The following is a 13612-nucleotide window of genomic DNA, read 5'->3' on the forward strand; positions in this document are numbered from 1 at the left end:
GCTCAATAGAAAAAAATGAATTAAAAAATTTACCAAATTTTGGTGCTGTTGCTTGGAATCACTCCCATGCAAAAAACGTGAGCAAAACAAATATTTCGGAAAATTGTTATTACCCCACCGAAAATACATCCATTAATTATTGTAACCCATTCTAAAAGAATTCTAAAGGTATCAGATTTGACATCATATCATAACGATGTTCACCTCACTGAAAAACCTCAAGTCTTCCGAGCTAAAAGTTACGTCAGTTCTTATTTTCAAACGTGGTTTTCTAAAATCCGCTGTTTCGTTGATATTTTCACTTCATTTGACCTGTTTATCAACTCGAATACTCAGATTTATTCTCTACATCGTCCGTGCGCGATAAAAATTCATCGAAATTTGTTTTTTTCTCGATAAAAGGCACGGTGTTCATTTTACCACCCCTGTTCATTTTACCACCACTTCCCCTAGATGCTTCGATCGTTTAGAAGAGCTACGAAGGGATTCCATAGGTCGCTTATGATTCTTGTCTAGTGCGATTCGTCCAGCTACCGTGGTTCTCCAGTATTTCCCGTTGATTCAAAGGGATTCTTGGAAGATATAATGGCAGGACTTTTGATTTCTGGCGTCATGGTGGATTCCTCTGAAAATAAACCTGAAACGAAAACTGCTTCTTAGGGTAGATGTACCAATAGTGGAGGTACTAAGCACGATTGAACTTCATTTAACCCCCTTAATTCAAGAAGCGCAATTAATGTACATGTTAATGTTGTAACGGGAAGTAACGACCTGCGAGAGACTCGCGAAGAGGAAAAATAGCAACGTCATATGCAGTCCAGATTCCGCTGTCACGAAACGTCAATTGCAGCCCGTCGCTTTTATGGCTGAAAAAGTGAAAAGTATTATATTCAAAATAAACTATCATTGAAAACCTCAGTCAATGGAGCAGTTTTTCCAAAGATACTGATAAATGTAAACGCAATACTAGTTATTTATAATGTCTGCTACGTTTGCTGACATGAAATTTCGCTCAAAATGCTGTTTATGCTTCGGTGTGATGCAAACGCAATAGTTTTTTGCTGAGATGGTCAGCTTTAACGGCTTGCGCAAGATCGATGTACATATTGAGTAATAAGAAAAAAAACTCAGCAATCGCAGAAAAAGAAGACCATCTCCGCGAGTCTCGTCTCAGGTAACGACCATTGACTGAAAAATTATTTCATGCAGTAATCCACGGCATGTCAGTGAAAAATAATACCTCCACTATTGGTACACCGAGTTGCGGTATCCGTTGATTTCTTATGGGATCCTCCACTATAGGAACACTTTACCGCAACTATTGGTACAAGTAAGAAAAGTTTTAGCAATTATATCACTAAAATCAGTTTTAAAGCAATTTGAACGCTCTTTTCAACTATGAGCCTCTGTACGTGCCATAAATTCTTTTGTTCTGATGACTTTTACTGTGCGCCGTGTGTTGGTGCTGTCTCGCTCTCTCTCACGGGCAACTTGAAAACAGGGCGCACAGTAAAAGTCAAACGTTTTATAGCATGCATAGGCTCATTCCGTGTATCAACAAGCCAATACGTCGATTGGCAGTGTCGGTTCTGTGGCTAATGTCATAAAATCAGTGATAACGACACTACCGCAACTATAGCAACACCAACAACTAAGGGAACACTTACCCTATGTAAATTATGTTTTGTTTTTACCTTCAAATTTCTCATAATGAGCCATTTTACGAAGCAGGTCAAATGACAGGAGAGCTGGGATTTTTCAATCATCGTCGTCAGTTTTTGCGATGATGATGGTTGAAAACTGTGCGCATTTCTAGCGTAGCTTTTCATACAGGCGAAAACTTGAATGGAGAAAAAATATTAAAATATTTCTTATCACAAAAATGCGTTTTTATGTGAAATATAGGTGAAAAAGAGGTAGCTGATACAATAACTTGGTGTAATGTTGCAGTAACGGACATTTCTGGATCTCTTTTTTGCCATTTTCTCCATGTCCCCGTTTGGCAAGATGAGGCGTTGTTAAAAATCACGCTGGATTTAATCCCAGGTCTCCTGTCAATTGACGCCGTTGTGGCGATCAGCTGTTCCGAAACGTCTCGTAAAATGGCTTATAAGCCATTTTACGAAGCCTGGTCAAATGACAGGAGACCTGGGATTTTTCAATCATCGGCGTCAGTTTTCGCGATGATGATGGTTGATGACTGTGCGCATTTCTAGCGTAGCTTTTCATCCAGGCGAAAACTTAAATGGAGAAAAATTGTTAAAATATTTTCGATCACAAAAGTGCCTTTTTATGTGCAATATGGGTAACAAAGAGGTAGCTGATACAATAACTAGGTGTAATGTTGCAGTAACGAATATTTTTGGATCTCATTTTTGTCATTTTCTCCATGTCCTCGTTTGGTAAGATGAGGCGTTATTGAAAATCACGCTGGATTTAATCCCAGGTCTCCTGTCAATTGACGCCGTTGCGGCGATCAGCTGTTCCGAAACGTCTCGTGAAATGGCTCATTCAACATAGGGTTTGCACTTAGTATGCGCTTCGTGTGGTTTACATGTCGGTTAGAGATAACACCTGTTTTTGTGTTTTCAAGTGTACTCTTGATCCGTCACGCTGTATTATGAGATGTGGATCCTGCAAAGACGTCTGCTCCAGTGTTAACTAATTATGGTCGTTTTATTCTGTTCAGCTCAATACAATATAAATCACAGATTGCTTAGATCCTATATTCCCTCCCTACGTTTAATAAAGTTTAAATCTAATAAAGTCAGCATCCGCCTCGTAGGGATGGCTTCCATGATACGTTTGTGCTTTTCGACATATGCGATTCTTCTAATTGACATGGTACTGTAAACTACGGAGTTTTCCGTTGAGTTGTAGGGATTTCTAAATGCGCGTGTTTTGACTTGTATCTTCAAGTTCATCAATGCTTTTCAATATAATTGATTTTCTGAAAAGAAACCTGAAACGTTATCCGTCTACTTTGTGTTATTCCATGACCCGGTAAAGGCAGTTGCAATTTACACTGCCACTTTGTTCGACCCTACCATGTCGATTCCGTGCGCAAATGATGGGTTGATCATTAAAGCTGTGCGCGTTAAAAAAAAGCTTGTCAAGTTTTGCATAAAACGCATACGAGAATGTCAGTATCGCCCAAAATTATGAGCCTGTCAACGATATCATGTTCAATATCGTTTATTACTTTTGAGCTATGTTTATATTTTGATTTCAGTTGTGCCCACCAATTTCTCCTTGTATATTTTTTTTTTCTTGCAATGTTCAGCCGTTCACTATTACCGTATTTTGATTTCGTTTTTAGATTCGTCCATCGCTTCTATAAACAAAAATACAAGCGTAATCAATGAAGTGATGTTTCGTCCTTAAAAAAAATCGATTTTCCTACTAGTTAAATTATCATTAGGCGAAAAAAATTGTGAGTAGCTAAAAGATAATTGAAGCTACAATTTCAATAGTATACTTTGTTTAGTTTCGTTCATTTGGTCAGTTTCACTGAATTCACCATTTTCCTCGGAATTTATTTATTATTAGCAAATGATAATTACCCGAAAAAATCATACACACTGCTAATATGTTTCGCCCCATAAAACATACTCTTATGTCCACGAATATTTCGATTAAATTAACTTATCCAAACTCTTTTGAACTCCTCTTCGAAGGAAAACTCTGACCACATGATACAGGTATGTCCGTTTTTATCAACACGATCGGCAATTTTCAGTTGATAAAAACGGAACCGTCACAATAACGGAATAATTTTCTTGAACAAAATATTTAACATATTTTAAAACGAAATTGCAGTTTTGCCAGGATAATACACAATTTCATCATTTAAATGCACAGTATTGATGTTTCGGGACAGAGATCGGCATTAAGATTGTTCATTCGTATAATTTTGTAAATAAAGTTGATTGCAGACTTAAATCAATCAATGCGATTATTTAATGCGATAAATCTTTAACAGTTTAAGTTTCGTTGGTTAGAATTGCATTTCATATTAAATAGGAATATTAAACTGATAATCACATACATGTGCTTTACATAATGAGATACGTCATATTTGTACAAATAACTAGGGTTTCAATGCTAGTAATGAATCCCTTAGTAGCTGAAATCCATTCTCGACGCTTTTCCGCAATGATATCTCAGACGCATATACGTTTTGTGGAGTCTAACAACAAGTTCAATGTTTTTACTTTATAGTACGCCTATGAAACATACACGCAAAAAAAATTGTGCGGTAAAAACTACCATTTTAGGGGGTTAACTTAAGCGCTCGCACCGGCAATTTTCAGCAGACCAGAAATGCGCTTGATTTTACCATGTCTGTAGTTGGAATCAGTTTGTTGTAAATTATTTCTGTCAAATGTACCAGTAATGTGGTGTGGTGTACCGTAAACATAGTAAATTGGTCTGAATTTCCATGGTAGTTTTAAGAATGGGCGTAGTCAGCTAAAATAGTTATTTTTACCACAGAATTTTTTCCCGTGTACAAAATCATTCGAATTTTTCAGCGAAAAATGCATTTGGAAAACTGTTGTCCGAATGCTTATTATGGACCCTCCCGGGGTCCATAATAAGAATGTTTACAAATTTGACGTTTCGTATTATGGACCCTCCATTTGATTCCCATGTAGTCGCTGCCGGCGTGCCTATTATGAACCCACCTGGAAATGCGTATTATGGACCCTCTTGTGTGGTTTCATTTACAAAACTGTTCAAATATCTGTATTTATGCGTTCCAAACCAAATATTTTGCCTGAAACTGCTGACCACCAATGCAATTGAAGTTCCCCCGGTGGATTTTCATAGGAATACGGTTGCTTTGAGTGTTAATTTTATGTTTTTTTCTGTAGAAGGTCCATATTACGCAAAGGGTCCATGACCGGCATCGACTCCCTACAAGGAAGTGGGTCAAGCTGATCATAGGCCTATTCAAATGACGTCGCAAATCAGCTGATCGGGAAGCACTTTGACATATCTTCTATGAAAATGACAGGCCCGTGTTAGCACCGGTCCTCCACCGATGTAAACAAGTGCATAGACGGATCTGTCACATGAAAAGGCCTATTGTCTTTTTTCAAGAATGATTTGACACGAAATAATTTCTTTTTCTTCTGTCCATGCCCATCCTTTTGTTTTTTATAAGAACAGTAAGCTGAGAAAAAGGCTTTTCCTCAGTTGGAATGTAATGCCATACAGACATTACATCCCAACTGAGGAAGAGCCTTTTTCTCAGCTTACTGTTCTTATACACACTTCCGCAGTTATCAACTAAGAGTTTTATTTTTATTTTGCTAAGGTACATTTTGCACACATTTGACATCCAATTGGTGATTAAATGTAGGATTATGTTGCGAATGTTTTGAAAGCTTAAATGAATATATACGGTTTTCTGTGCTTTTAATTGTCAAAATCAATTCTGTAGAATGATTGGGTGATTTTCCTTCACTACCACTACCAACTTCGACTGGGATGCACTAATCGTTATTTTAGAACAGCACACCTTTACCGCATAGCTCTGCGTTGGATCACGAATTAGCTAGGTATCAGGTATCAGGTATCAGAAGGCCGGCTCCAAAGGCACGTTCCCCACCAGTTGGGAGATTTGTGCCATCGCCATATTTGAGCCTATTTCATCATCTACCCGATGGGAGAGGAAAGGGAAGGGAAAGATGGGAGGAAATAGGAGTGGGGTCCCTTGAAGAGGGAAGATCGCATAAGCGAAATGAGAGCATGTAGCTCCATACCACAATGGGTTCGAACAGCGCCCTAAAAAGGGCACTGCAAAACGCATGAGCGTAAAGAGAGCCTATAGCTCATTACCACAGCGGGTTAAGAATAACATGATGTCCTGAAGATTCAGGCTTCTGTATTCAGTTTCACTTAATAAGTGTTTACCAAGTAATTGGAATCGCATTTGCGCAAAAACTGGACAGTTACATATCAGGTGATACGAAGTCCCATAATCGGAGTCACAACTATCACACACAAATGAGTCAGCACGCTGAATATTTGCCATGTGATAGTTGAGTCGGCAGTGGCCTGTCAACGCTCTGACCAAGAGACTGCAATTCTGCTTTGACAGATTTGTTAAGTACTTCGCCACCTTTGGAGATGGCTCAGTAATGTACAATTTTGTTTGACGACATGACTCCAAACTATTCCAATATTGCTTGTGCTGAGTTGCCGCCCAAGAGTTTATCTGAAGCTTCACCCAGCACTTCGAAATTGGAATAGCCGGCTCAGGGCCAATGAAGTCATGTGATGCTCCATCGCGAGCTAGCTCATCAGCCAATTCATTTCCAACGATGGAAGAATGGCCAGGTACCCATACAAGAGTTACAGAGTTGACTGAATTCAGTTCCTCAATTTGAGTTCGACATGCGATAACAAGCTTCGACCTTGAGTTGGCCGAAGCAAGAGCTTTTATAGCAGCTTGACTATCTGAACAGAAGTATATGACTTTACCCATTACGCGCTGTTGAAGTGCTGATTGCACTCCACACATAAGGGCAAATATTTCCGCCTGAAAAACGGTGCAGTTTCTACCAAGTGAGTAAAACTGATTCAGCCTTAGCTCACGAGAATATACTCCTGCACCAGCTCTACCTTCAAGAAGGGAGCCATCAGTGTAACATACTATATTGTTTGATATACTTCTTTCCAAATAGCCAGACGTCCACTCTTCCCGTGAAGGGAATTGTGTGATAAATGTCCTGTAAGGAAAGTGACAAGCAATTGTGAGATCACTTGGAGCAAGGACAATTTTGTCCCAATTCACCAAAAGTGGAAACAACGAAGTGTGTGTAGATCTACGATTCACTGGATTTTTCTCCAGTAGATCCAGTACCCATAAACGGTAAGAGCAAGAAAGTGCTTCTTGTTTAAGATATATGTGTAGTGGCGCAACGTCGAAAAGGGCCTCGAGCGCTGCTGTGGGAGTTGTAGAGAACGCACCAGACATCGCCATCAAGCACATCCTTTGGAGATGGCCCAATTTTGATTGGATTGTTCTCACTTCGCCCTTTTGCCACCACACAAGACATCCATATGCCAATATTGGTCGAACAACTGTTGTGTAAATCCATTTGATATATTTGGGTTTGAGGCCCCAAGTTTTACCAAAGGTTCGCCGGCATTGACCGAAGGCCATACAAGCTTTTTTGACTCTGAAATCAATGTGAGCTGTCCATAAAAGTTTGGAATCTAGAATGACTCCGACATACTTTACTTGATCAGTCACATTAATCTCAGTGCCAAAAAGACGTAAAGGTCGAATTCCATCGCGGTTTTGTCTTTCCGTAAAAAGAACAATAGATGTTTTATTCGGGTTAACCGAAAGGCCATATTGGCGACACCAACTCTCGACTACCTGAAGAGCACTTTGCATCAGGTCGAATAGGGTGCTTATGCACATACCAACTATCAGAGCTAGATAGTCGTCGGCAAATCCATAAGTTGGAAAACCGCAATTATTGAGTTGCCTCAATAGCGTATCTGCTACGAGATTCCACAAAAGTGGTGACAAGACTCCCCCTTGGGGGCATCCGCAAACACTCAATTTTCGAATCGCTGCTTGACGCAATGTCGAGAAGAGATGTCGGTTTTTGAGCATTTGATGAATCCAATTGGTAATCATTGTAGGTAGCCCATGGTTTCGTGCGGCTTCCAATATGGCATCGAAAGACACGTTATCAAAGGCACCCTCAATATCCAAGAAAACACCCAAGCACGATTGCTTCTGAGCGAATGCTTTCTCGATATCGTATACAACTTTGTGTAAAAGAGTCACAGTGGACTTTCCAGATTGGTAAGCATGTTGATTCACATGAAGAGGCATGTTTGCCAAATAAACATCACGGATGTGATGATCGATAATGCGTTCCAGACATTTCAGAAGAAAAGAGGTCAGACTGATTGGTCTAAAACTCTTCGCTTCCTCATACGACGCACGTCCTCCTTTTGGGATAAACATTACAGTAATATCACGCCAGGATTTGGGAATGTACCCGGTAGCAAAACTGCTTACAAGTAGCTTTTTCAAAACATGTTTGATAGACTCAAATCCCTTTTGGAGCAGAACAGGATAAATCCCATCCGCTCCTGGAGATTTGAAAGGAGCAAAACTATTAAGTGCCCATTGAATCGATTCAGTAGTTACGATACTGCGAGCCGAGGCCAGAGACTCGTAACTACATGAAAAGACATTTGGTTCATCCGTAGATGCTATGTCCACACATCCGGGGAAGTGTGTATTGAATAAACATTCTAAAACTTCTTCATCGGAAGAAGTAAAGTCACCATTAGGTAAGCGAATTTCGTTCACTTGGAAATCCTTAGATTTTGCAAGAATTTTGTTCAACCGACTGACTTCACTCAAACTGGAAACATTTGTACAAAGGTTTTTCCAGCCGGATCGTTCAGCAGAACGAAGAGCCTTCTTGTAAGCCTTGCGAGCCGACTTGAACGACTCTGATCCAGCTGAACGGCGTCTGTTCCAACTCCTTCTACATTGTTTCCTGAGTCTAGTCAGATCGGAATTCCACCATGGGGTCCCTCTTGTAGTCTTTACAGACCGCAGAGGACATGCTTCTTCAAAAGCTTCCATAATGTAGGATGTTGTAGTATCAACGGCATCATCCAGATCACTTGGATTTTCAATGGACGGAGAATATCCATGAAATTTGGTCGCAACCAATTCAATATAGAGTTCCCAGTTTGTTGACCGGGGATTCCTAAAACGCAAAGTCTGCGCAGTTACATTTGAATGTTCAAAGAAGATGTAGCGATGATCAGATAATGATTCCTCATCTGATACATGCCAATTCGTCAACTCGTGACTGATTCTATTCGAGCAGAGCGTTATGTCTAACACTTCTTCTCTATTAGAAAACATGAAGGTTTGGCGATTGCCTATGTTAAGTAATCCAAGGTCTGTACTACTTAAGTATTCCATCAGACTGGAGCCTCTCAAATTGATATCCGAGCTGCCCCAGATGATGTGATGAGCATTGGCATCACTGCCCACAATCAGCGGAAGGCCTTTTACCGAACAATAGACGTATTTCCTGTTGAGGTCACCAACAGAAACATCGATTGTGACAGCACATACATCTCTGGTAGTTAACTCAGAAATGAGTGTAGCAACGATTGCTTTATTAACGAGCACGCATGCGCGGGGCATGGAGCGCGAGTTTGCCATTTCAAGCTTGCTAAAAGTAGCAAAAACTGGGTCCACAAGGTTACCTAGATAGAAGTTCCCTCTACGAAAGTAGGGTTCTTGAACTAGCGCCACTTGGGCTGCACCATTTTGCATGAGTCTGCAAAGATTGATCGTTGCTGTTCTTTTATGCTGAAGATTGATCTGAGCTAACCTAACCGTAGCCACTACCCAAACTAGGCAGGATTAAGCTTTTTGCAATCTCAGCAGGAAAAAGACCAGCAACGAAAAAACCAGATCGGTATCTATTTAAAGTCGCCAAAGGCGAAAGAGCACAGAATACACTGTGTAAAACGCATAATGCGAATCCATATAGGTGATAATTTAAATTAAATGTCAACATATTCATAATCCCACCCTTATTAAGCCTCAGGATAGAGACTGAAGAAGGGCAGCCGATTATCTCGGAGAAACACAAGGTCACCTGCACCATTGCTCCGGGTAGCACAGGAAGGACTCAATACTGTGGAGGGCGCCCTGGTTTTATTTAGACCTTCCTAACCATTCATTCCTAGGCACGGTACGCATCACACCATAAATTAGGGGTCACCTGTGAGGTGGACTTTTACCACCGGAACAGGCAGTCCGTAGTGTTAATTCTTAGCCAGTTGAAACAACCGCTACCGACACTACGCGGCTATCTAGGCTGCTCGGGAAAAGGAGGTTAATATTGATGATTAACTCCTGACATGCCCAAGCAGCCGCAAAAATGGAAATGCGTATTATGGACCCTCTTGTGTGGTTTCATTTACAAAACTGTTCAAATATCTGTATTTATGCGTTCCAAACCAAATATTTTGCCTGAAACTGCTGACCACCAATGCAATTGAAGTTCCCCCGGTGGATTTTCATAGGAATACGGTTGCTTTGAGTGTTAATTTTATGTTTTTTCTGTAGAAGGTCCATATTACGCAAAGGGTCCATGACCGGCATCGACAAGGAAGTGGGTCAAGCTGATCATTGTCTTTTTTCAAGAATGATTTGACACGAAATAATTTCTTTTTCTTCTGTCCATGCCCATCCTTTTGTTTTTTTATAAGAACAGTAAGCTGAGAAAAAGGCTTTTCCTCAGTTGGAATGTAATGCCATACAGACATTACATCCCAACTGAGGAAGAGCCTTTTTCTCAGCTTACTGTTCTTATACACACTTCCGCAGTTATCAACTAAGAGTTTTATTTTTATTTTGCTAAGGTACATTTTGCACACATTTGACATCCAATTGGTGATTAAATGTAGGATTATGTTGCGAATGTTTTGAAAGCTTAAATGAATATATACGGTTTTCTGTGCTTTTAATTGTCAAAATCAATTCTGTAGAATGATTGGGTGATTTTCCTTCACTACCACTACCAACTTCGACTGGGATGCACTAATCGTTATTTTAGAACAGCACACCTTTACCGCATAGCTCTGCGTTGGATCACGAATTAGCTAGGACTAACCTATATTAAAATCCTACTGTTTTGTTTGGTAAAACGATGTTGAATAGGTTTATCAAGAACAGAAAAGTGTACAAACTTCAGAACAAGCATAACCTTATTAGAACTTTTTGGTTAGAATCTATTTTGTTAAGGTTTATCAATAAGCGTAAGGCAGTTGGTATGAGCTCTTTCTTGAACTTTTGATCTCCACGTAAAGAAGGGCTGCGTGTCCGCTCAAAAATCAAGATCCCAACAAATTTGGGATGGGAACGTGCGTGACGTGAGACCATTCAGTATCAACAATTTCTCAAATTGTTAGCCATTTCAGCCCCTTTCTATCTTCCCTGATGCAAACTTATTGTATGAAAATTCCAAATATTTCAATAGATTGTAATAGATTTTTAAGTTTGGCTGGACCTCTTCCCCTACCCTTGAAACAGGACCTAATCAATGGCTAATGCAAAATATGACGGGATCGACAGCCTTATCAAAAATAAAATGAACTCGATAATGTTCCTTGCCATTGCCCAAATATTGTTGAGTTCATTCTCAGGTACATCATTTATAACAAAGAACTGATCATTTTCATTGATATATGCCTATCACATTCACATTAAAAATGGTGTCATGTAATATAAGAATAAGAAGATGTCTCTGCAACACAAATTCCAGACGATGCTAGCAGGCTTGATTATACTCCTGTACATCATCAGAGTTTAGTAACATACTCTAGAGCAGCGTGCTGCCCTTACCTCTTTGTATGAGACTGAAAAAATACTGAGCAGAGAGGCATCGAAAAATCAGCGAGGAAGATGCAGAACAGAGCACAATTCAATAACAAAAGTGCCATAACAATTACGCGAGTGCTGTTTTGTTCGGGCGGGACGCTCAAGAGTTCTTTTAAAGTGTGGGTAAATGTGAGCATAGCAACAAGAGAGAAAGAGTACCAGAAAAATCTTCGTACTTTTTTGCTCTCTCATTCGAATCGTTTGAGGATCTGTGTTGAAAATGTTGAGTGCAATTTTAACTCCTCAATAAAACATCTAAATCGCCTCATTTTCGCATCGCAGAGGAGTTCTGTCAAGCCTGGTTGCTAGGACGTGGCCAGAGCAACTCTCGAATGTTGAAAGATGCGTCAATCTTGTCCATCATCCCATGCTAAATTTAAAAACTTTATTTGATTAGCGGATAGGAAGGAATCAATCCTTATTGAATCGTATATGACTTGACACCTACCATGTATCGTAGGTGATCAAAACTAACATAATGCCGAAAATTCAATCCTGAGGCTATTGAAAAACATTTAAATAGCTTAAAATAAGTTTATGTTAATTTATATTTTATATTCCAGGCATTTTAAAAAATAAGAAAAAAAAACATTTTTTTGTGTTGATAAAAACGGAATAATTTGTTGACGAAATCGGAACGTGACAAAACCGGAGCGTGATAAAATCGGAACGTGATAAAAACGGAACATACTTGTAATAGATGTTCAGCAGGACAACATTAAACAAAAAATCTATTAGAATTGAGGGGCCTATTTTGTAAATCGAGCAGATTCATGTGACTCGTCTGTATTCATTGTCGATCAAAGCAAACATGCATAATTCAGATGTCACCCATCGACTCCCATATTAATCCAGTCACATAGAGTGACAACTGTCGAAAAACTCGAGTGACAGAGCTGAGTCGAGCGAATTTTTCGGTCGACAGTGACTCAAGTCGAGTCGTTTTGATCGACTCGACTTATAAAATAGACCCCTGAGTCTCTGAAAAAGTTCCTGGGAAGAGTCTCGGGTGTTGACAAACCATATATTTTATTTGGTAGCCTATATTTCCACAGAGGAGATGGAGTGGAGAGGGGTTTTTTAATAGAAGATTCAAAACATCACAGCAATAACTAAATGTGTTGTGATAAAATAATTTGACATTCCGTAGTTATTCTAAGACTTTTTACTGTCACTCAAAATAACAAAAAAAAAATAACATAATATAACATGAAAGCACATTTTGTTGTTTAATTATATATGTAGCTTTTCGTGCTAGTCTCAAAAATAACTAAATTATATTCGATGGTATTTTTTTTTCCAAATTTTGTTATTTTCCATCCACTTCTATTCAAGATGGCATGCGCTTTTTTGAGTTCATTACAATTGATTTGTATTGTAGTGTATTTAGTTACATCATATCATAAATCACCTGACTTCTTCACCACATGTTCTGTGATTGTAACTTTCCCACAGTCACAGAACCCGACTTGACAAAAACGTACAACTTTCATATAATCAGCCAATTGTTGCTTGGTTACAAAACGACAATCAGCACCCTAAAATAATTTATAGCTTATACTCATACTCAAATAACATAGAACGACGACCCACGTCGTTGTCATGTATTCTCAAATGTCACATAGCAATGACCCATGTCATTGGCACTTCAGAAATCACTTCAAATGCAAAACTCACATGAACCGTAACTCGACTCCTTCAGCATAGCACTCCGTTCCCAGGCAATAATACTTGCATACACATAAATGACTTAGACTGCTGCCAAGTGCATCACGCAACAAGCGTTGATGCCTTATTCGCTTTTACTCTCTCTCTCCCTCTCTCCTTCTTCATTATTCTATCCTTGTTGCAAACCTCTTATTGATCCCTGATTGGTTTGCCTAAATGAAAAGTAACTCCAAGCACCTCCCACTAGGATAAGCATTGTGTAGAGAACAAATCTATGTATGTAGAATTAAGTGATTTGTAAACTTGAAGATTGAAATAAAGACAGATATTATTCAACAGTAGACTCGAGCAGTTGATATCCGGAAAGATATCACATGGCTGACCGCGAACAGGCAACCGGCCTGAAGACTTATTCAATAGTCAATTAAAACTGTAAAAAGTGCCAAGTGGAAGCGAAAAATCTTGAAAAGTGGAAAAAGTTTAAATTATAAA

At 39.3% G+C, this 13612-nt stretch overlaps 1 protein-coding gene across 1 annotated transcript in view; it reads left to right on the forward strand.

Moving 5' to 3' along the window:
• The window catches only part of LOC5571936 (serine/threonine-protein kinase RIO3), a 41417-nt gene that overhangs the window by 6151 nt on the left and 21654 nt on the right, over positions 1 to 13612 (forward strand). The gene's annotated exons all lie outside the window — the stretch shown is intronic.

This window comes from Aedes aegypti, chromosome 2, assembly GCF_002204515.2.
Source record: "Aedes aegypti strain LVP_AGWG chromosome 2, AaegL5.0 Primary Assembly, whole genome shotgun sequence".
Lineage (NCBI taxonomy): Eukaryota > Metazoa > Arthropoda > Insecta > Diptera > Culicidae > Aedes > Aedes aegypti.